Source organism: Astyanax mexicanus, chromosome 12 (assembly GCF_023375975.1).
Source record: "Astyanax mexicanus isolate ESR-SI-001 chromosome 12, AstMex3_surface, whole genome shotgun sequence".
In the NCBI taxonomy this organism is placed as follows: Eukaryota; Metazoa; Chordata; class Actinopteri; order Characiformes; family Acestrorhamphidae; genus Astyanax; species Astyanax mexicanus.
Genome location: NC_064419.1, coordinates 1,025,056 through 1,045,341, shown reverse-complemented (window position 1 = coordinate 1,045,341; position 20,286 = coordinate 1,025,056). Strand labels below are relative to the sequence as shown.

The following is a 20,286-nucleotide window of genomic DNA, read 5'->3' as shown; positions in this document are numbered from 1 at the left end:
TAGTATTTTTATTTAGCATGGTTAAGAAAAGACAAAAAAGAAGAGTAGCAAAAGAAAGGAAAGAAAACACACACACACGTGTTTATACTCCTGTGCCGGCAGGTGGCGCAGTAGAGGTGAGCCGCGGTGCTGCAGTACAGTAGTGCTGAACTGCAGAAACTTAGAGAGAGAGAGAAAAGAGAGAGAGAGAGAGAGAGAGAGAGAGAGAGAGAGAGAGAGAGGCGGAGACGCTTCAGCTGCTCCTGATGATCGATTCCTCAGACTGGAGGTGAAAGTCTCCTCCTGCAGAAGCGGCGCAGATCCGGATCTTTCTCTCTGGATAAAATCATCCGGATTCAGCGCTCAGACTGCGGGACTCTCTCTCTCTGTGTGTCTCACCTGCACTCAGGTAGGAATTCCTTCTCCTCCTCCTCCTCTTCTTCTCCTTCATTCTCTCTCCCTCTGGTCTGATCCGGATAGAGGGAGAGACAGACCACCTGCCCGGAGGGTGTTATGTAATCCCTCTCTGTCTCTGTCTGTGTGAACGGAAAGAGGAGTAGAATCTGGATTATTATGTGTGCAGTGTCTCCAGCTGAAGGTGAAGTGTGTGTGTGTGTTAGTGTGTGTGTGTGTGAGGAGGAAGCTGTGAGATGTGGTGTAATAGCCATGAGACAGCATTAATACCAGCATCTCTCTAATTCACCACTTACTTCTACTGCTGCTGATAATAATAATGCTGCTGCTGGTTCTGTAAACTGGTCTGAACTGGACCTGCAGTGTCAGACTGGGAGCATGGCTGTGTGAACTGGTGTGTTTTATCTGTGAGTTTAGACAGTGTGGGAAAGTGTGAAGTGATGTAATAGTGATTGCAGGCTGGTGGTGTGTGTGTGGTCTCTCTATGTGACAGTGTTGAAGAGCACTGTTGTAGATCACACTGTTCACAAGTGTTTCTGCTTCTTTACAGTTTCTTTATTTCACTTTAAATCATTCGCACATTAAGATACATGTCTCATTAGCTCTTATAACTACTATATTCTTACCAGTTTCAGTCCCTTTCCAGTCACTGTCACTTTTATGAAACACTGTGATCGAAAAAAAAAAAACTCACTCAAAACTTACATATATATCTCATACAGACTGTAGGTACAGATCCCACCTTCAGATGAAGTCTGTTGGCTAATCCTGCTGTGTATTACTGTGTATTGCACGTTCAGAATAAGGGAGCCATCCAAAAATGTACAGTATGTACATCTGTTTACTTAAGTTTACCTATAGAAAGCCTGTGGATAATCACTACACTGGGGGACACACCGAGAATGCAAATAGACTGTGGAAAAAGTCAATAGAAAAGAAGAAAAGGAGGTAATGGCAACAGACTAAACTAAAGTTATTATTATTAATGTATATGTGGCCACAAATATTTACCTTAAAACAACTTAAAATAGTTTTTACAATGTTTAGAAATATCCACTTTTACATAAAACAGACTTTAAACTGATTGTGGGTTTAGAGTTTGAGTGTTTTTGTTAGTGTTGCTATGGTGGGTTATAGTGGGTTTTAGTCACATTCTTTTTTTTTAAGAAATTTAGGTATTTTTAATCAACATTAAGATTAGTCTGATGATTAATAAAAAAATACTGTTTCAAAACTTTATCTATGTCCTGATATATTTTGCAAAACATGTTTAATAAGAATAATAATAATAATAATGATGATTTTCTGTGATGTACTACCTAAAAGTGCACCCCTGGTTTGTTTGGTGTGTGTGTGTGTGTGTGTGTGGGTTTGAGTTTAGGACATTGTGTACCAGGTTTTGGAAAAAACAGGATAAATATTGAAATATAAAATAGATGGTCATAACAATTTTTTTTCTCAAATATTTAACAAAATAAAAGCATATCAGTACTTTAAAATCAATAAATGTAATAAATATAACATAATGTAATATAATAGCACACATATATAATACATACCATATAATATAAAACATTATACTTGTATTATTATAATGTTATAACTACTTGCGGTTTGTTTAATGTCATGTATACGTTATATGTCCAAACCAAAATCAATTTATTAAGCTACTTTAAGTTGCATTGAGTTAGATTGGTGACACAAATGTGCAAATTGCACAGCTTGTTTAGTGCTTGTTTAGATGCAGTCCTCCACGTATACGGTGGTTTCCGGTTAAGAGTACGCTGTGCTCTATTGGCTAATACTTCTCACCGGTGTGTGGATGAGTGCTGAGTGTAAATAATTGTGTGTAAAACCTGCAAATGCACAAGACAGCTTGTCTAGTGCTGGATGCAGTCCTCCAGGTGAACGGTTGTTTCCGGTTAAGAGTACGCTGTGCTCTATTGGCTAATACTTCTCACCGGTGTGTGGATGAGTGCTGAGTGTAAATAATTGTGTGTAAAACCTGCAAATGCACAAGACAGCTTGTCTAGTGCTGGATGCAGTCCTCCAGGTGGACGGTTGTTTCCGGTTGAGAGTACGCTGTACTCTATTGGCTGGCGCTTCTGTCCTTTGTGTGGATGAGTGCTGAGTATGAATGGTTGTGTGTAAAACGTGCAAATGCACAATGCAGCTTGTTTAGTTGCCCAATGCAGTCCTCCAGGTGAACGGTGGTTTCCGGTTGAGAGTACGCTGAGCTATAGCATCCTTGGGTTTCTAGAAAAGCGCTAAATAAGTTGTATATAAGTATATAACTTAAAATATTAGGTTTCTAAGGGATTGGCACCAATAATATAAAACAAATCTAAGTGTTTCTAACGCTGATTCTTTTATTATTCACAATTAAATACCCATTAACAAAATCTTAGTATTAGGGGAAGAAAAAGTAGTGTAATTAATCGTGATTAATCACCAAATTTAAACCAAATTATAGTGATTAATTGGATTTTTCTGGAACATGATTCACACACTGATTAAATGAATACTCCTAACTTTCAGTACACTAAACTCTCTTTAATGTACAGGACATTGTCTGGCTGTCTCTGAAGTGTCATGTGATCAGGGCGCAGTGAGACTCGATGGCAGGGTCACTGACACACAGCTTTGTACCTGCAGGCCCTTCTGTCACATGACTTTTGGGAACAATGGGAGGAAGACGGCCGGTTTGAAGCTGTGCTGAGAATTCTTCTTGTGTTTATGTTCGGGTTGGTTTGATTGCTCTGGACAGTGTTCACGAGTCGCTCCTCACACTCACAGTGCAGTCGTGCACTGACACCGCACACTGTTCACACTCACAGTGCATTAGGCTACTGTCACTGACCAGGAGCTTCTTCAGAACACCACAACCAGACCCACGTACTCTAACTAGGATGGAGCTTTATGGGAAAAGCTAACAGCTGAGTGCCAGCTTTCAGTTTCTTTGATTTTACCAAATTAAAAACCTCTGGAATATAATCAAGAGGAAGATGGATGATCACAAACCATCAAACCACCAAACTGAACTGCTTGAATTGATTTTTGCACCAGGAGTAAAGCAGCAGAAAGTTATCCAAAAGCAGTGTGTAAGACTGGTGGAGGAGAACATGATGCCAAGATGCATGAAAAAAAAACGTGTTAAAAACCATCAGGATTATTCCACCAAATATTGATTTCTGAACTCTTAAAACTTTATGATTTTATGAATATGAACTTTATCATAATTAAGCATTATTTAGCATTATTTGAGTTTTTTTGTTATTTCAGCCATTTCTCATATTGTAATTTGGGAGAAATGTTGTCTGTAGTTTATAGAATAAAACAACAATGTTCATTTTACTCAAACATAAACCTATAAATAGCAAAATCAGAGAAACTGATTTATAATAACAATAATCCATATTGACATTTGTATTTATAAGCATCTACACTTGATAAATCTTTTAAAATGACATATCAATATAGAAATGCTTCTCAGTGTGGATCAGGATAGATGCTGTCCAGCAAATCTTAGCAAGTGAATTTATCTCATTTCAAATTAAATTAAATCTCATTTTATACCTGATAAAAGTTTTCTTCTTACTAAATATTGTGTAAAAAAATATTATTTTGCTTAAAAACAATGATCTTAATCAGTTTGATTAGAATTAAGTTAATTTGAACTAGAAAAATAAGCACAAAAAGTCACTTGTCAAGTTTTTCTGATCCTTGTGTCCATATTTAATCCAAACAATGCTTGATTTAAGTCACAATTCATCATTTTGAGAATGTGAAATTGCTTATTCTCAGCCTATAGGTTTCAATTTACATATATTTTGTCTAGTTTTTGAATATGGATTGAAGAATCACCTCTATTTCATGGGCTTTATTCGTAAAAATGAAAGTGATTTTGGTTTCTCTCTCTTATTTAAACAGAACTTGAAATGTGTGTGTTTGTCTGTGTGTCCAAAAGCAGGAAACCAGACCGGTGTGACCGGCTAAAATTAACGTCAATGCTTGAATACGCACAAGTCAGAGCAGCAGTCAATACTGAGGACGTAAAAGTTCTGTTTATTTATGGTTTGATAAGTCAATAACGTACTTATCGAGACAGGTGAATGTGCAAATGACGGATAACCATTAAACAAACAACCCAGAGCCTGAGAAAGGTGGTGTGTGTAAATTAGAGTAAATAAATAGAAACACAGCATTAAGTGTACAGTAGCTGAATAAACTGTACGGTATGTTTATATAGCTCTTTTCACAATAGCAGAAGCAACACATACTGCTCATTTATACTGTTCCCACAATGCCGTGCGGCATTCCTCTACTGACTTCCTACCACAGGCCAGAAGACACACACACACACACTCCTCGCCATCTTCTCTGCTGGCCTGAGATCTGTGCTCTGTGGTTTCTAATGTGAAGTAATAGGTCAGCTCATGCATATTAATAGCTGGTGCAAGATTAGGTCTAAAAGAGCAGCAAATCTCAGCAGCAGCAGCAGCAGCAGCAGCTCAGGAGGAGACTGACGTCAGATCAGCTCATCAGAACCCCGAAAACTGAGCTGCAGAGGCTCCAGAACAGAGTTTATGATGCACATATGAGTTTAATTTATTAATACAACAAAAATTAGTTAAAACTAACTTTTACATAATACAATAATAAATTAACTAAAAAAAATAAAAGCAATAATAATAATACATTTTAACAAAGTTAAAAGTTAAAAAAGTTAAGTTAAAAAGCAATAATACAAAACTATAATAATAATAATAATAATAATAATAATAATAATACAAAAATCAGGAAACAATTAAAAAGGAAATAAAAAACTAAAAGAAGAACTAAATAAATAAATAAGATTAAGTAAAACAGGTAAAGGCTGTCTGAAGGGGGTTAGATATTAAATGTTTAAAATGATTTAGTGCATTTTGTGCTTAAACAACTCAGAACCGCCTTGAGTATTGTTTCCACAAGCTTCTGCAATGTCACAACATTAATTTATTTTTTTCTTTTTTAGCATTTTATTTCAAATTTTCTCTTATTTTTTTTTTTTTTACCAATTTAGCTGGGCTGATTCTTTTTGTGCTGATCCACATCACCCTAGGAATGATGAGGGAAAGAAAGAGCATCATCTACTGTACTGTACCCACCCAGAGACAGCAAGACCAACTGTGCTCTCTCAGGGCTCCAGCAGCTGAGCAAGTGAATTTTTCTAAATTTAAGGCAATAAATCTTATTTTCTTCTCTGATAAGACTTTTTGTCTTACTAAGCATTGTGTAAGTTTTCGATTATTGCGCACGATACGATTTCGCATTCCCCTAATAGACATGCACCTTTAATACAATCCTGCAATACAGATCACTATAAACTAGGGCTGCAACGATTAGTCGATATAATCGACAATGTCGATTATTTAAATTTGTCGACTACAAATTTTACTGTCGACTAATCAAGTCGACTAATCAGGTTTACAATCAACTTAGTCTGTGTCTCCAGAAGTGCCCAAACACAACAGATTACATATTTAATCACTAATATATTTGTACTTTTCACATTTAAATAACATTCAGATATTTAAATGCTATTTAAATCTCATGTTCTGCTTTTTTTATCGTTTTTAGAGATGGTAGAAATAATCATTGACTAATCGACTAATTGAAAAAATAATCGTCAGATTAGTCGACTACCAAAATAATCATTAAATGCAGCTCTACTATAAACATACAGTGCTGTTAAAATGCTTCATGTCCCTCTGTACAAAAATTTCGTAAATAACAGCTCCCTCCATCCAGTTCTAACTTTTAAAAATCCCCAACAATCAGCTGCAGCGTTGTTTCTCTCAGTGCTGAGTGACTGAAGGATGTGAAGAGCTGTGGTATAAGAGGCACTGAGGGGGCTTCAGTCTTCAGTCGCTCAGGAGGAAGGGTGTGTTTAGTGTGACGGCTTTGCGTGGGAGCGTTTGTGCTTTTAGTCTGCCGTGCAGTCATCACAACCAAAGGTTATCGTGGCAGAGGTTTTGACTTGGAAATCAGTGGATGCAAATCACCTCTTCTAAAGCCTCAAACAGCAGCAGAACGAGCAATACTTTAACTTCAGATCAGAAAAAGCCCAATTCCTCTACAGTAAGCCTGTCACAATAATTACATTATCGACTTATCGTTCAATAAATGGACATGATCTCAATCATTTTATTAACGTGATATCGTCCATTGTGTTTGCACTTACTAAATGCACTTACATATACTGTCACTGTGGGCGAGTAAAGGCTGAGGCATGGTCTTTACACCAGTCCAACGCGGACCAGCTGGGACAGACAGGGGCTATATATATATATATGGCTATAACCTACTGGAACTTTTCGGGTTCCATAATTATGTGCATGAACAGAATTGGAAAGTTTGTCTTTTAAAAGGATGTTATATCATGTTACCATTATATTAATGGCATTTAATGGTCTTAAAAATGCCTTAAAATGTTTTATTCTATAAACTACAGACAACACATCTCCCAAATTCCAAATAAATATATTTTAATCATTTAGAGCATTTATAAGCATTTATTTGCAGAAATAGCTGAAATAACAAAAAATAAAAAAAACGCAAAGCTTTTAGACAAGTATCTAAATTTTTTAGTTTACTAATAATTTGAACACAGAAACCGTCTCTTACATTGTGCTACAATTTCATGGTAAACGGACCAATACGAACTCTTCAAAATGACCTGAAATAAACTATTTTTACATTGACTTCAGTTGAAAGTTTAGAAGGTTTTATCTCTCTCTCCTGAAAAGCTGCTGTTTTGGAGATACTTGTTTTTCACTGGACAGCGACGATATTCATAAAGTTTTTAAGAGTTCAGAAATGTATTCAATATTTGGTGGAATAACCCTGGTTGGTTTTTAAACACATTTTTTTTGTCATGCATCTTGGCATCATGTTCTCCTCCTCCACCAGTCTTACACACTGCTTTTGGATAACTTTATGCTGCTTTACTCCTGGTGCAAAAATTCAAGCAGTTCAGTTTGGTGGTTTGATGGCTTGTGATCTTGATCCAATAGATATATCTTCCTATAGATTTTATATTTCAGAGGTTTTCAATTTGGTAAAATCAAAGAAACTCATAATTTTTATCATTTTTAAGTGGTTTGTTATATTATATATATTTTTTGAGTTCTATAGTGTGGAATTATGACTGCATGGCTGCATGATTTGAGTTGGTGTGGATTTTTATTAGTGATATAGATGGGTTTTTGACTTGACCTTCTCTTCTGCTGCTGCTGGCCGTACCTTCATCTCATCAAATGTCAGGGAGCGCTGTCGACGGTCTCGGCCTCGGCGGACGGCTCCAATCAGTGGATCAGCATGATAATGAAATGAACAGCATGTGAGCTTCATTTAACAGAGCTTACATAACACTGAGCTGGACTCTTCCGCGTGTTGGTTGGACCAGTGCGGCGCTCTCACTGAACACATGTGACCTTTGTGTTTTTAGGGGGAGATATATAACGGACTTTCTGTAAAAAGAAAGCAAATTATTTCATTACGTTAAGGAGTGGCTGGAGTTCACTGGTATTCTTTTTAACCCATTACAATGGACATCGTGTATTTATTTTTATGTTTTGTTGCACATAACGCTAATTAAACCCTATTGTCCATCACACTGTAAACTGTTTGACCTCAAATGATTTAACCCTCCTGCTATCCTCTGATTTAGTAACACCCTTTATTCCCTTTAAATTGCTGGGTCAATGTGATCCCAGCAATTTAAACCTGCAAAAAAATTATAATTCCAGATAATTAAACATGTTAGCAAAGTTTACTTACCAGTTTTTTTTTTATGTTTACTTGACAAAAGTATTAGTGGTTTTGGTGTTATATTATTATAAGTGGTTTATTACACAATAGAGTCTTCTATTGTGTGCGTTGTTGTCTTAAAGGGTTAAATGAAAGTAAAGATCACACGCTTTTATTCTGTTATTTATTCAGCTGGTTTCCTGCTCCAGGTGTAGTGTATAAAGGTGTTGTAGATTGTTTGTAGATTGGTCACTCAGCTGTTCTGTAGATCAGCAGTGTTAATGTTACTCTCGGTTTTGTTGACCGAGGGTTGTGATAAACAATAGACGGCTGATATACTGTACAATCCCTCCCTGATTAAAGCTCACCCAACATGTTTCTGCATCAAGTCTTTCAGCTCTTTAAAAGATCTCACGCCTTCCACCTTCCACCTGCTCCTAAACCCATACATCACCTTACAGCCACTGAGAGATTCTATAGAGTAGAGCTTCTTAAACTGTGGTCGTGTGCTAAGCTTTAGAGTTCGTATGGGGGCTTGAATAATCCTGGAAAATGCTTAAATTTTAACTTTATTTAAGTTCTATAATTAGGAATAATTATTATAATTTAGGTGTTATTTTAGTCCTCTTTTTATTTAATTGTGTTTATATTTTGTATCATTCTTATTATTTATCTTTTTATTTTATTGCTTAACATTTGGTAGATTTCATTTTTTTGTTCATACATTACTTTATTTTTAGTACATTTTATATTTTGTTACTCTGTTATCATTTTATGCTAAATCAGAATAGTAAGTTACTGTTTATGTAAATAAATAGACAAAACATTTATATATAAATATATATATAAACACTTATTCTGGCATCTGTACACCTGAATCTTCACACACATTTGCTTTAGTCCATGTGGAGCACTGTGGAATTTGGTACACTCCCTGTTTTAAGTGATACACTGGGTAAACACTGGGCGATGTTCTTCATATCAGTGGTTTATTAACCTCAATAAAACGTATAGACACGCACGTATCCCGTCCTGCTCATCTTCAGGGAAAAGCAGCTTTAACTGTGTCCACTAGCAACATTCCCCAAGTGGCCTCTGAGTTCCAGGAATGAACTGACTGTCATACCTGTTTCCAGGTGGTCATTAGTTTTGCCCGTTAGCGGCCTTGGGGAAAGAATCTTAAGTAGTTCCAGCATCTCCACATTTATACACTACTTTTAACACCCAAAAACTAGAATTAGGTGCAGCACATCGGCTAGATGATGTTTTTGGAGGAGCCTGTCTCTCATTTACCATGAAAATTAAAAGGGTTTAGATGTAAATCAGTCTGAAAATACAGTTAAAACATTTCAGAACAATTAGAAATCAGCTGTCTATAAATATTTCAGTTGTTTTAACTGGCCAGAACAGACAAACCTAGAAAAATACACCAAATAGAAGACCACAAGGTGCATAAAGATGTCTCCAACAATCCTATTTATGACATAATGGGACTTAAAGGTAGAACGTTATAATTTAAATATTTATTGCGATAGAAAATGTTTAAATAACATTTTTTTGACGCTGTATTTTCACACTATTAGGCAAACTTAAAATCCTGTAATTTTCCCAAAGTGCTGTTCAGAGGTGAATATTATTGGCCTTTAGCCTGCTGCTAACCCTTAAGCAAGCACTGCTGAAGCAGTATTAGCATTAGCTGCTAACAGCTCTGAGCGCTAGCTAGTTCTTTGATACTTCGCTGTGAGTATTATAGGCCTTTAGCCTGCTGCTAACCCTTAAGCAAGCACTGCTGAAGTAGTATTAGCATTATCCGCTAATTGCGCTAAATATTTTGGACTGTAGTCTGAGTGTTTATCATGTTAAAACAAGCTACAGGGGAACGAACCGCTAGCTAATATTGCCTTAGCTGGCTTACCGAAACACTTGCTACTAGCGGTAGCACTTAGTCATTAATGCTAATGCTGCTGCACCCAGCCTTAGTGGAAATCTGTCACCTCTACTTTAATGTAATTTATTTTTATGCATTTCATGCATGACCAGTGGAGCAAATCACATAGAGATTAAATGTAGCAGTATTACAAAATTAGCTTTTTTATTATTTGTTTTATTCTGATCGATTATAACTCTTTATTCCCAGTGGTGAAGAGTCTTAGCTCTTACAGTATCATGACACTTCAGTGGCGGTTTGATCTTAACAGTACTTTAGACCCTGGAGAGCTCTTAAGATCCTGGATCTTTTCTTCTTTATAAACAGATCTCTGCTCCACTACCTTTTGTCTTTGATCCAGTTGTTCATTTAGCTGCTGGAAAAAGCAGCGTTTCCCTGCAGGAGTGACTCAGACCTCAGATCAGCAGCAGTAGGAAGAGGAAGAACAGAAGAAGGCTTGTTATCTGTGAACTGGAGGTCCACCCATGTGTGAAAAGGCATGTGGAGTCCACTGGCCAAAGTAATAACATGATATAACCCTTAATAACACTGAAAAACAAAACAACTCTGAATTTACACAGGACAAAAATCAACATCCATGACTCCACATGAATCCTGCCCACGGCTGGTGCTGGAGATTAGGGGTGGAACGATATGGCCCTAAAATAATATCACGATATTTAATGGTATTTTCACGATAATGATACTTTTGGCGATATGAGAAAAACACTGAATTAAAAAAAATGTATATTTAAAGAATGCATTACTGTATTTTATTATGGCATACAGTATGATATGGCACGTCCATATTTAACTTGAGATATTAAAAACATCAGGGTACTAGGGGTAGGCGATATGGCTCTAAAATAATATCACGATATTGCATGGTATTTTCACGATAACGATATTTTGGCGATATGACAGTTATTATTTAAATTATTTAAAATTTTATTATTGCATGCAATATGATATGGCTAACTGATATGGCTAAAAAAAAATTTGTATCAGATGATCCAGGATTAAAGTAAAATAAATTATACTGGACAGATATAATCTGTCTTTAGTAGATATATAATGGATAATTAGAACAGTGTGAATTTTGTTCTTTTGCTAAAAAGGGCAAAAAAGTAGTACCCTGATGTGATAATTAGGTAATTAGGGGTGGGTAATATGGCATTTCAGGGTATAATATTGTTCACGATATTCAACATTTTTGGCGATATTATCACGTACGATATGATACATCCCTACAGGGTACTACTTTTTTATGTTTTTATCAGAAAAATTCACATTGTTCTCGTAATTTTCCATTATTCTTGATTTTTTTGTTTTTATTCAGTGTTTTGTCATATCGCCAAGAGTATCACTATCGTGAAAATACCATAAGATATTGTGATATTGTTTTAGATCCATATCGCCCACCCCTGGTTGATAGTGAAGTTGAACTCCCGTTGAGTTAGTTAATCACAGTTAATTCATTATCTCAGACTTCTCCTGTTATCACCCATTTTCACCTAGTTTTCTTTTCTTTTCTCTACTTCTTTTTCCTCATCCTCATCTCTCTCTCTATTTCTCTCTCTTTCTGCTGCCCTTGCCTCCAGTCTCTCGGCCTGCAGGCTTTTGTCCTAATCAGCCTCCTCACGCTGCTCGCCGCATGCAGAGCGAGACCCGCCTAGAATAGTAAACAGACTTAAACAACCCCAGCACTCTCTCTCTCTCTGCTGCTGTTTTCCTTCTCCTCCTCCTTCCTCCTCCTTATCTCTCCCTCCATCCTCCCTCCTCCTGCCCGGCTCGCTGTATCAGAAGCCAGTAGTCTGTCTGCTGTGGAGTGTGTTTTTGTAAATGCTTGTTAATGCTCTATTAGCTGCTCAGGAGGTGTGTGCTCACATCCATTAGCTGTGCACTTGAGTCCACTGCAAACAGGCAACCCTCACTCTGCGCTAAAATTAGTCTGTATGGTCAGTCTGGTCTCCTGCGGTGACATGTGCCACCGATGCTTTCCACTTCCCATTGCTCAGCACCTGATCTCAGATTTGCATTCGTGAACGTGCCGTTCCATTTATAGCACACCGACATCATACACAACAATACACACATCCAACAATATAAAAAATTCCATTCAGAACAAGCAACGAAATATAGGATATAGGTCCGATGATCCTGCGAAATTCTTTGTTTCTATGTCAACAGCTGTGGGAGGAGATAGTGCCAACCTAATAATTGAAGAGTAGTACAATGTACAACATGTAAAACCTAGCCAAATAAATCCCTATCCGGACGGGATTATTTTCTCTTTTATGGGAGTTTTTATCCTCTGTGATTTTATTCCCGTCCAGAACGATCATGTACGTGATTTTCTCAGATGTCCTCTGAGATAAAAAATTACAGGCTGAATTATCTACTGTTTCTGTGCCCCTCCGGTAATTTTAGTCCCGTCCGGATGCACATCTCTGAGTTTCATCTCCTCACGTTTATTAAAATAGCTATTTGTCCACTGCATGTGTTTCCATGGAGATCCTTGTTAAAAACACAACAGCGAGTGGAAATGGAGGAGCTGCTGAACAGCGTTATTTAATGTCATGTGACCGAGAAGGCCTAAAAACTCACTGGTCCTCCTGTTTTTTTCACCTCCTGAGTTTTATCACTTAAGATTTGTTTCTTTTCATTCGTTTCTTTTTCTAGGGTGATGTGGATCAGCACAAGGCTGCGTCTGTGAGCTGATGTATCAGAAACGAGTCGCTTTGCTTTTTTTTCCTGAGCGTTAGCGCCGTGATGCTACTTGGCAATGCTACATCAGCAGCAGTTACATGTGTCGGAGGAGGCGTGTCAAAAATGTGAGAATGTATATTGCTAATTGGTCAGAACTCTCTGAGGCAGAGCAAGAGAGTAAATACATTAAAAATGTCCTGTGTTCTGGACTAGTCAGTCATGTGAGTTAAATGTAAATTGCTGTTTTTATTGGTGCCTTTATCTTTTCCAGTCTTTTTATTGCTTTTTATTGCTCCGTCCCAACTTTTTTTGGAGATGTGTTGCTGCAACCACGCTCTAAACGAGTGAATGTTTTCTTATGCCGTGTAATAGAGCTGAGCAATATATCAACATTTTATTGTATAGATTTGCAGATCGTTGCATTCTATTTTTATTTACATTTATTCACATTTTACACAGTTCTTACTTGTTTTTAGAACTGGGATTGCACTACTGTATGCATAATTCTGACTTATCCACTTGAATAATCAGTTCATCACCTGTATCAGATAATAATCGTGTGATTGGTGCGCGTGTTCGCTCTCTCTGTCACTGATTGGTCTGTAAATAGATGCCCTGCAGGCCTGTAGAAGACTGGCAGTCCTCTTAGTCATAACAAAGAGAGAGAGAGAGAGAGAGAGAGAGAGAGAGAGAGAGAGAGAGAGAGAGAAAGAGAGAGAGAGCTGCTTTTTGTGCCGGGGCGTCTAAACGTGTCCTAAAATCAGACCCTTCAACTTATCAGCAGCACTGAGAGTCTTTTTCCACAGAGATCAGGTGGTTTGTTTCGGTGCCGCTCTGAGACGAGGGAAGACAGCAGGCCTTACAAGGACTAAACAGTGTGTCATGGTCCGGGTGGCTCGTCTGATACAGCAGTTGTATGATAATCATGTGATCTGTGGGCTTAAATCCAGAACCCGGAGCATCAGCTCCTGTATATTGCTCCAGCAGGTTAGCTGTTAGTCACTCGATGATTTTATTACAGGATTTACGGCTCAGTATTACAACCCTCCTGCAGCAGACGAGGGTCAGGAGCTTCATTCAGGGCCTCAGCAGCACTGAAGAATGAATGGGCATCAGGGCTGAAGTCAGTACGGTGAAATTCACAGTGTTAAATTAACTGTTACAGAGTTTAATTTAACACTGTTGTTGGGATAACTCTCAAAAAGTCAAAACATATGATGGGAAACATGGGATTTTAATGTGTGATTGGTGAGAATTCAGATGTAGCCAAGCTGTATTGGAGTTAAAGCTGTAATTTTCCTGTTATCAGTATAGATAATAAAACAGTTGAATCAACTGGATTGCCATCCAGCTGACCATATGACTGTACAATAAACTAGATAAGGTCAAAAGTAGACATAGACAACCCTTGATGTTTTGCTGTAGGTTTGATTTGCACCATAATATGATTAAAATGTAATCACTTCACATTTTAATATAATAAATATTTCAGTACTTTTAGATTTCGGGGGATTTTCACACCTATTTTTTTTTGGTTTGGATTTTTTTAAGGCTTTTTATTTTTGTTCGAACCAAAATTGCAGGTATAAAAGGTGTTGCGAACCACAGATCAGAAAAAAAAAGACCAAAATTTGGTCCAACCAAAAGATGTGGTCTCGGTTTGGATCTTTTGAATCATGGTCTCGCATACTATGAGCGTTTTCACCATTTTTCTTTGGTTTGGTTTGTTTTCACACAGGCAAACAAAATCTACATGCACTGAAATGCAGCCCAACAAACCATGTGAGCACATTGTATCCTCTGATTGGTCTCTGAGTTGTCTGATGTAGGAGCAAAAAAAATATCGCATTTAGACTGAAACCAGTAGTAATAAATCAGATTAAACTGCACCTGAACAGCCGTTTAGCTCAAATGTGATGAGGATAATTGTTAGACAGGTCAGATCTAGGTTATGCTCCAAACTTTGTTGTTTTGGTTCGTATCCAAATGTGCGATTGCATAAGATTATTTTTTACATATGATGAAACAAACCACAACAAGAGTCACTAGAGTCACTGGACTAAATAATGCTAGTGTGAGAACTAGCTTAGATGAAATGGATTAAACAATAGAAGAAGAAAAAGTACCAGTTTACAACAGGTAATGCTGGTGATTCCTGTATCTACTGTAACTGTAGATTAACCTTTATTTATAAACATAATAAAAGGAATAATTAAAAGGAATATAGTGGCAATATGTTATGGTCATTCTACTGAATGGTGTCTGAGCACCAAAAGGTGGTTTTGGTAGATCGATTTACAAAATATAAACCTTTTCAGACTCTACCTCTCCTTTACTTTCTCCTTCTCTCTCTTTGTCCTTTTCTCTTTGTCTCATGCTTTGTTTACAGAGGTTGCTCCTGAGCTCATAGCAACAACAGGACGAGAGGACAGATAGAAAAGTGTTATGATGATAAAGAGACGAGTGTTCTCAACAGTCCCCTCCTAGAGTCTGGCAGAGCGTCTCACAGAGGACGTACTCCCTAAATGCCCAAGTGAGGGATCATCTCCAGGCCACCTTTTAGTTCAGCAACAACAGAGAACTTCAAATGTCAGCACCGCAGTAATGTTTCTGTTTAGTTTAAATCTGTTATTACATAGGAAAAATTAACAAATTCAGTTTTATTGGTTTTGTTTTATTTGTAGAGTAGTGGTGTGAGGAAATATTGATATGATCACAGTGATCTCAGTATTTCAAAAACACAGTATTCATTTTTATTTATAAGTACAAGAACTTGTATAGCCACGTCTTGCCAATACACAGCCAAATGAGTAATTAGGAATTAAAAAGATAAAACCTATAAAACCTATAAAAATGTATGTTTAGATATATAAATTCCTGATATAAAAAGTCAAATTTCTTCTAAATCTGGTTATGTTTGCTAACTTGTGCAGGGAGAGGATGCACAGAATGGACACAAATGCGAATATTTATTAAGGAATACAAAAATAAACAAACAAACAAACAAAGAATTAAATAAACAAAGAAACGCGGAAAACATAGGAACTAGAGAAACCGACAAACTATCACTGAAAACAAAGGACTATATGTACGGAAGGGGACAGGAAACAGGAAACGCCTGGACAAAGGTAACGAGGGGGCGGAGCTACAAATGAAACACAGGTGAAAACACTAAAGATGGAGACACAGGAGGAGGAAAGGTAACAAACACAGAGAGGAAACAGGACAGACATGGAACAGGACGTGATAAATGTACAGTAGACTTACTGTAAATTCAGGGTGAATAACTCCATATAAATAAATGTATCACTAGTGAAGATGCTTTTTGCTTTTTGCTAATGCTAATTTGCAAAATTAGTATAAATATTTCTCTAATGAATTTGGTCATCTTTCACTAAACTAGAACGTTTCTATTGGGAATGTTGCCTGGACTGTTTGTATGTTATCGGCTCCTCCACAGTGACTGTGTGATATTATTAAATTCTTGTGTGTTTGAGCTGGAGTCAGTGTGCAGGAGGTCTCGTGTCTCATCCAGGCAGACGATGCCCGAGGCGAAGATCAGGGTGGAATTTAACATTATTAAAGATATCAGAAGCATGCATCACACACTCGCTCAGACCTTCTGAGGATTACTAGAGAGTTCTTTCAGAGGTATTGCATTATTTACATCAGCATTTACATCAACCCTGGTTGAGTTAAGAGGTTTTAGGTGGAGAAAAATACATATTCTTCAGTTGACAGTAGAGCTGCACGATATATCGTTTAAGCATTTTCATCGTGATGGGCACATGTGCAATAATCACATCGCATTTCATGTCGTAATGTTTTATGTTTTGATTCTTGTCACAAGAAGTAGATACACAGCGCTGTCTCTGTATCTGTGTAAGTGACAGACTGCTTATTTTTCTTACTATAAAGAGCACTTAAAATCCTTTAAATTTCCCAAAAAGCATCAGTTGTCACGAATGAAGATGGAGGGATGGACGTAAGTGCACAATATTGTTTATTTAAACAAACTAGATTATAAAAACAGAAAACAAAACACGGGTAGCGCAATAACTCAAAAAAACAAGATAAGGATATAAATCTAACTAAGACAAAGACTAGAAAAACTGAGGAAACATGAAACTCTAAATATAACTCTAAACATAAAATAACCTGAGAACACAAAGATAACAACCTGAACAAACTTGGAACACTTACATACAGAGGACAAGGATACAAAAGACTCAACACTGAACGCTCAAACAGAGGGGCTTAAATACATGAGGAGAGTGAGGAACACCTGGGCTTGGATAACGAGGGGGCAGGGTTACAAACAAGACACAGGTGAGAACACTAATAGTTAGGGCGGGACTAGGGCGGGGCTAGGGCGGAAACAGGTACAAAAACACAACACAAGCACATGGCAGGGAACACATGACAGGTAAACAGAGGGGCAGGAGTACAAGAGACCGAATGAGGGAGACAGACATGGGCTACTCTGTGACATTACCCCCCCTCAACGGCGCCACTACCAGAGGCGCCGAGAGAGAGGGAACAGAAAAACAAGACAAGGCTAGACAAGACCAGAGAAAGAACACAGGGGCAGGAACTGAGACAGGAGACTAGACAGGAGAAACATACTGGGACTGGAATGGAGACTGGGGAGGTGGAAAAAACAGAGACTGGACAGGGGACGAGAACTGAGACTGGACAGAGGGCTGTACATTGGGCAGGGATGCAGAAAGGGCAGGGGACATGAACAAAGACTGGACAGGGGACGGAGACTGGACGAAAGACTGGACAGGGGACGGAGACTGGACGAAAGACTGGACAGGGGACGGAGACTGGACGAAAGACTGCTGTACAGGGGACTGAGACTTGACGAAAGACTGGACAGGGGGCTGAGACTGGACAGGGGGCTGGATGTTAGATTGGGACAGAGACTCGACTGTGGAGGAGAACCTAGACTGGGCAAGGGGTTTAGACTGGACAGAGGACTTGGGCTGGACAAGACAGGGCGATGGAACCGGGACAAACACACTTACTGGGACTGACACAAATACGGTGACAGGGATGGGAACAGAAAAACCACCGGGGACAGGAATGGGAACAAACACAGACACTGGGACCAGGACAGGGAGAGACATGGGAACAAACAAAACTTGGGGATGCCCAGGACTGGCTAAAGTCTGTGGGGTAGTTAGAGGGGCCAGCCTGGGCACAGTTCTTGGGCAGAGGTCCGGGGGCCTTGGGGCAGGCCTAGGAGCCCGTGACCTGGGAGCAGGCCTGGGGATAGGCCTGGGGGCATACAAAGTTCTGGGAGTGGGCACAGGGTCAGAGGCGGCCGGAGCCGCGGGCACAGGGTCAGAGGCGGCCGGAGCCGCGGGCACAGGGTCAGAGGCGGCCGGAGCCGCGGGCACAGGGTCAGTGGGTACCACAAGAGTGGCAGGCACTGCTTGCACTGGAGCAAGTTCTGTAGCAGAGGCAGCAGGTGCTGGAGCTGGAGCTGAGGCAGCAGGTGCTGGAGCTGGAGCTGAGGCAGCAGGTGCTGGAGCTGGAGCTGAGGCAGCAGGTGCTGGAGCTGGAGCTGAGGCAGCAGGTGCTGGAGCTGGAGCTGAGGCAGCAGGTGCTGGAGCTGGAGCTGAGGCAGCAGGTGCTGGAGCTGAGGCAGCAGGTGCTGGAGCTGAGGCAGCAGGTGCTGGAGCTGAGGCAGCAGGTGCTGGAGCTGGAGCTGAGGCAGCAGGTGCTGGAGCTGGAGCTGAGGCAGCAGGTGCTGGAGCTGGAGCTGAGGCAGCAGGTGCTGGAGCTGAGGCAGCAGGTGCTGGAGCTGAGGCAGCAGGTGCTGGAGCTGGAGCTGAGGCAGCAGGTGCTGGAGCTGGAGCTGAGGCAGCAGGTGCTGGAGCTGGAGCTGAGGCAGCAGGTGCTGGAGCTGAGGCAGCAGGTGCTGGAGCTGAGGCAGCAGGTGCTGGAGCTGGAGCTGAGGCAGCAGGTGCTGGAGCTGGAGCTGAGGCAGCAGGTGCTGGAGCTGGAGCTGAGGCAGCAGGTGCTGGAGCTGGAGCTGAGGCAGCAGGTGCTGGAGCTGGAGCTGAGGCAGCAGGTGCTGGAGCTGGAGCTGAGGCAGCAGGTGCTGGAGCTGGAGCTGAGGCAGCAGGTGCTGGAGCTGGAGCTGAGGCAGCAGGTGCTGGAGCTGAGGCTGGAGCAGCGGAAGCTGCTGGTGCTTGAGCTGGAGCTGAGGCTGGAGCAGCGGAAGCTGCTGGTGCTTGAGCTGGAGCTGAGGCTGGAGCAGCGGAAGCTGCTGGTGCTTGAGCTGGAGCTGAGGCTGGAGCAGCGGAAGCTGCTGGTGCTTGAGCTGGAGCTGAGGCTGGAGCAGCGGAAGCTGCTGGTGCTTGAGCTGGAGCTGAGGCTGGAGCAGCGGAAGCTGCTGGTGCTTGAGCTGGAGCTGAGGCTGGAGCAGCGGAAGCTGCTGGTGCTTGAGCTGGAGCTGAGGCTGGAGCAGCGGAAGCTGCTGGTGCTTGAGCTGGAGCTGAGGCTGGAGCAGCGGAAGCTGCTGGTGCTTGAGCTGGAGCTGAGGCTGGAGCAGCGGAAGCTGCTGGTGCTTGAGCTGGAGCTGAGGCTGGAGCAGCAGAAGCTGCTGGTGCTTGAGCTGGAGCTGAGGCTGGAGCAGCGGAAGCTGCTGGTGCTTGAGCTGGAGCTGAGGCTGGAGCAGCGGAAGCTGCTGGTGCTTGAGCTGGAGCTGGCTGTAGAGCTCGGGCAGCGGCGGGTGCAGCTTGGGCAGGCTCGGAGGGTTCCAACCCGAGGAAAGGCGCTGGGAGCGGAATATCTCCTCGGATTTGCTCGGCGAGGAGCCGGAGAAATTCAAGGTCCGCCTTCCGAGTAGCATGCCACTGTGCTACGTCCATATTTAGGTTGAGTCTTATGTCACGAATGAAGATGGAGGGATGGACGTAAGTGCACAATATTGTTTATTTAAACAAACTAGATTATAAAAACAGAAAACAAAACACGGGTAGCGCAATAACTCAAAAAAAACAAGATAAGGATATAAATCTAACTAAGACAAAGACTAGAAAAACTGAGGAAACATGAAACTCTAAATATAACTCTAAACATAAAATAACCTGAGAACACAAAGATAACAACCTGAACAAACTTGGAACACTTACATACAGAGGACAAGGATACAAAAGACTCAACACTGAACGCTCAAACAGAGGGGCTTAAATACATGAGGAGAGTGAGGAACACCTGGGCTTGGATAACGAGGGGGCAGGGTTACAAACAAGACACAGGTGAGAACACTAATAGTTAGGGCGGGACTAGGGCGGGGCTAGGGCGGAAACAGGTACAAAAACACAACACAAGCACATGGCAGGGAACACATGACAGGTAAACAGAGGGGCAGGAGTACAAGAGACCGAATGAGGGAGACAGACATGGGCTACTCTGTGACATCAGTGGCCTGCTAGCAGTTAGCAGTTATC

General features: G+C 40.4%; 1 protein-coding gene across 2 annotated transcripts in view; it reads left to right on the top strand.

The window, feature by feature from the left end:
* The window catches only part of pip5k1bb (phosphatidylinositol-4-phosphate 5-kinase, type I, beta b), a 57,801-nt gene continuing 37,515 nt past the window's right edge, over positions 1-20,286 (top strand). Inside the window, exons 1-2 of one of the 2 annotated variants that reach the window (XM_022670577.2) lie at positions 1-388; positions 14,559-14,602. The gene's annotated coding sequence lies outside the window, so the exon portion shown is untranslated. The remainder of the gene's footprint in view (positions 389-14,558; positions 14,603-20,286) is intronic. The other variant, XM_022670576.2, reaches the window with a different exon arrangement.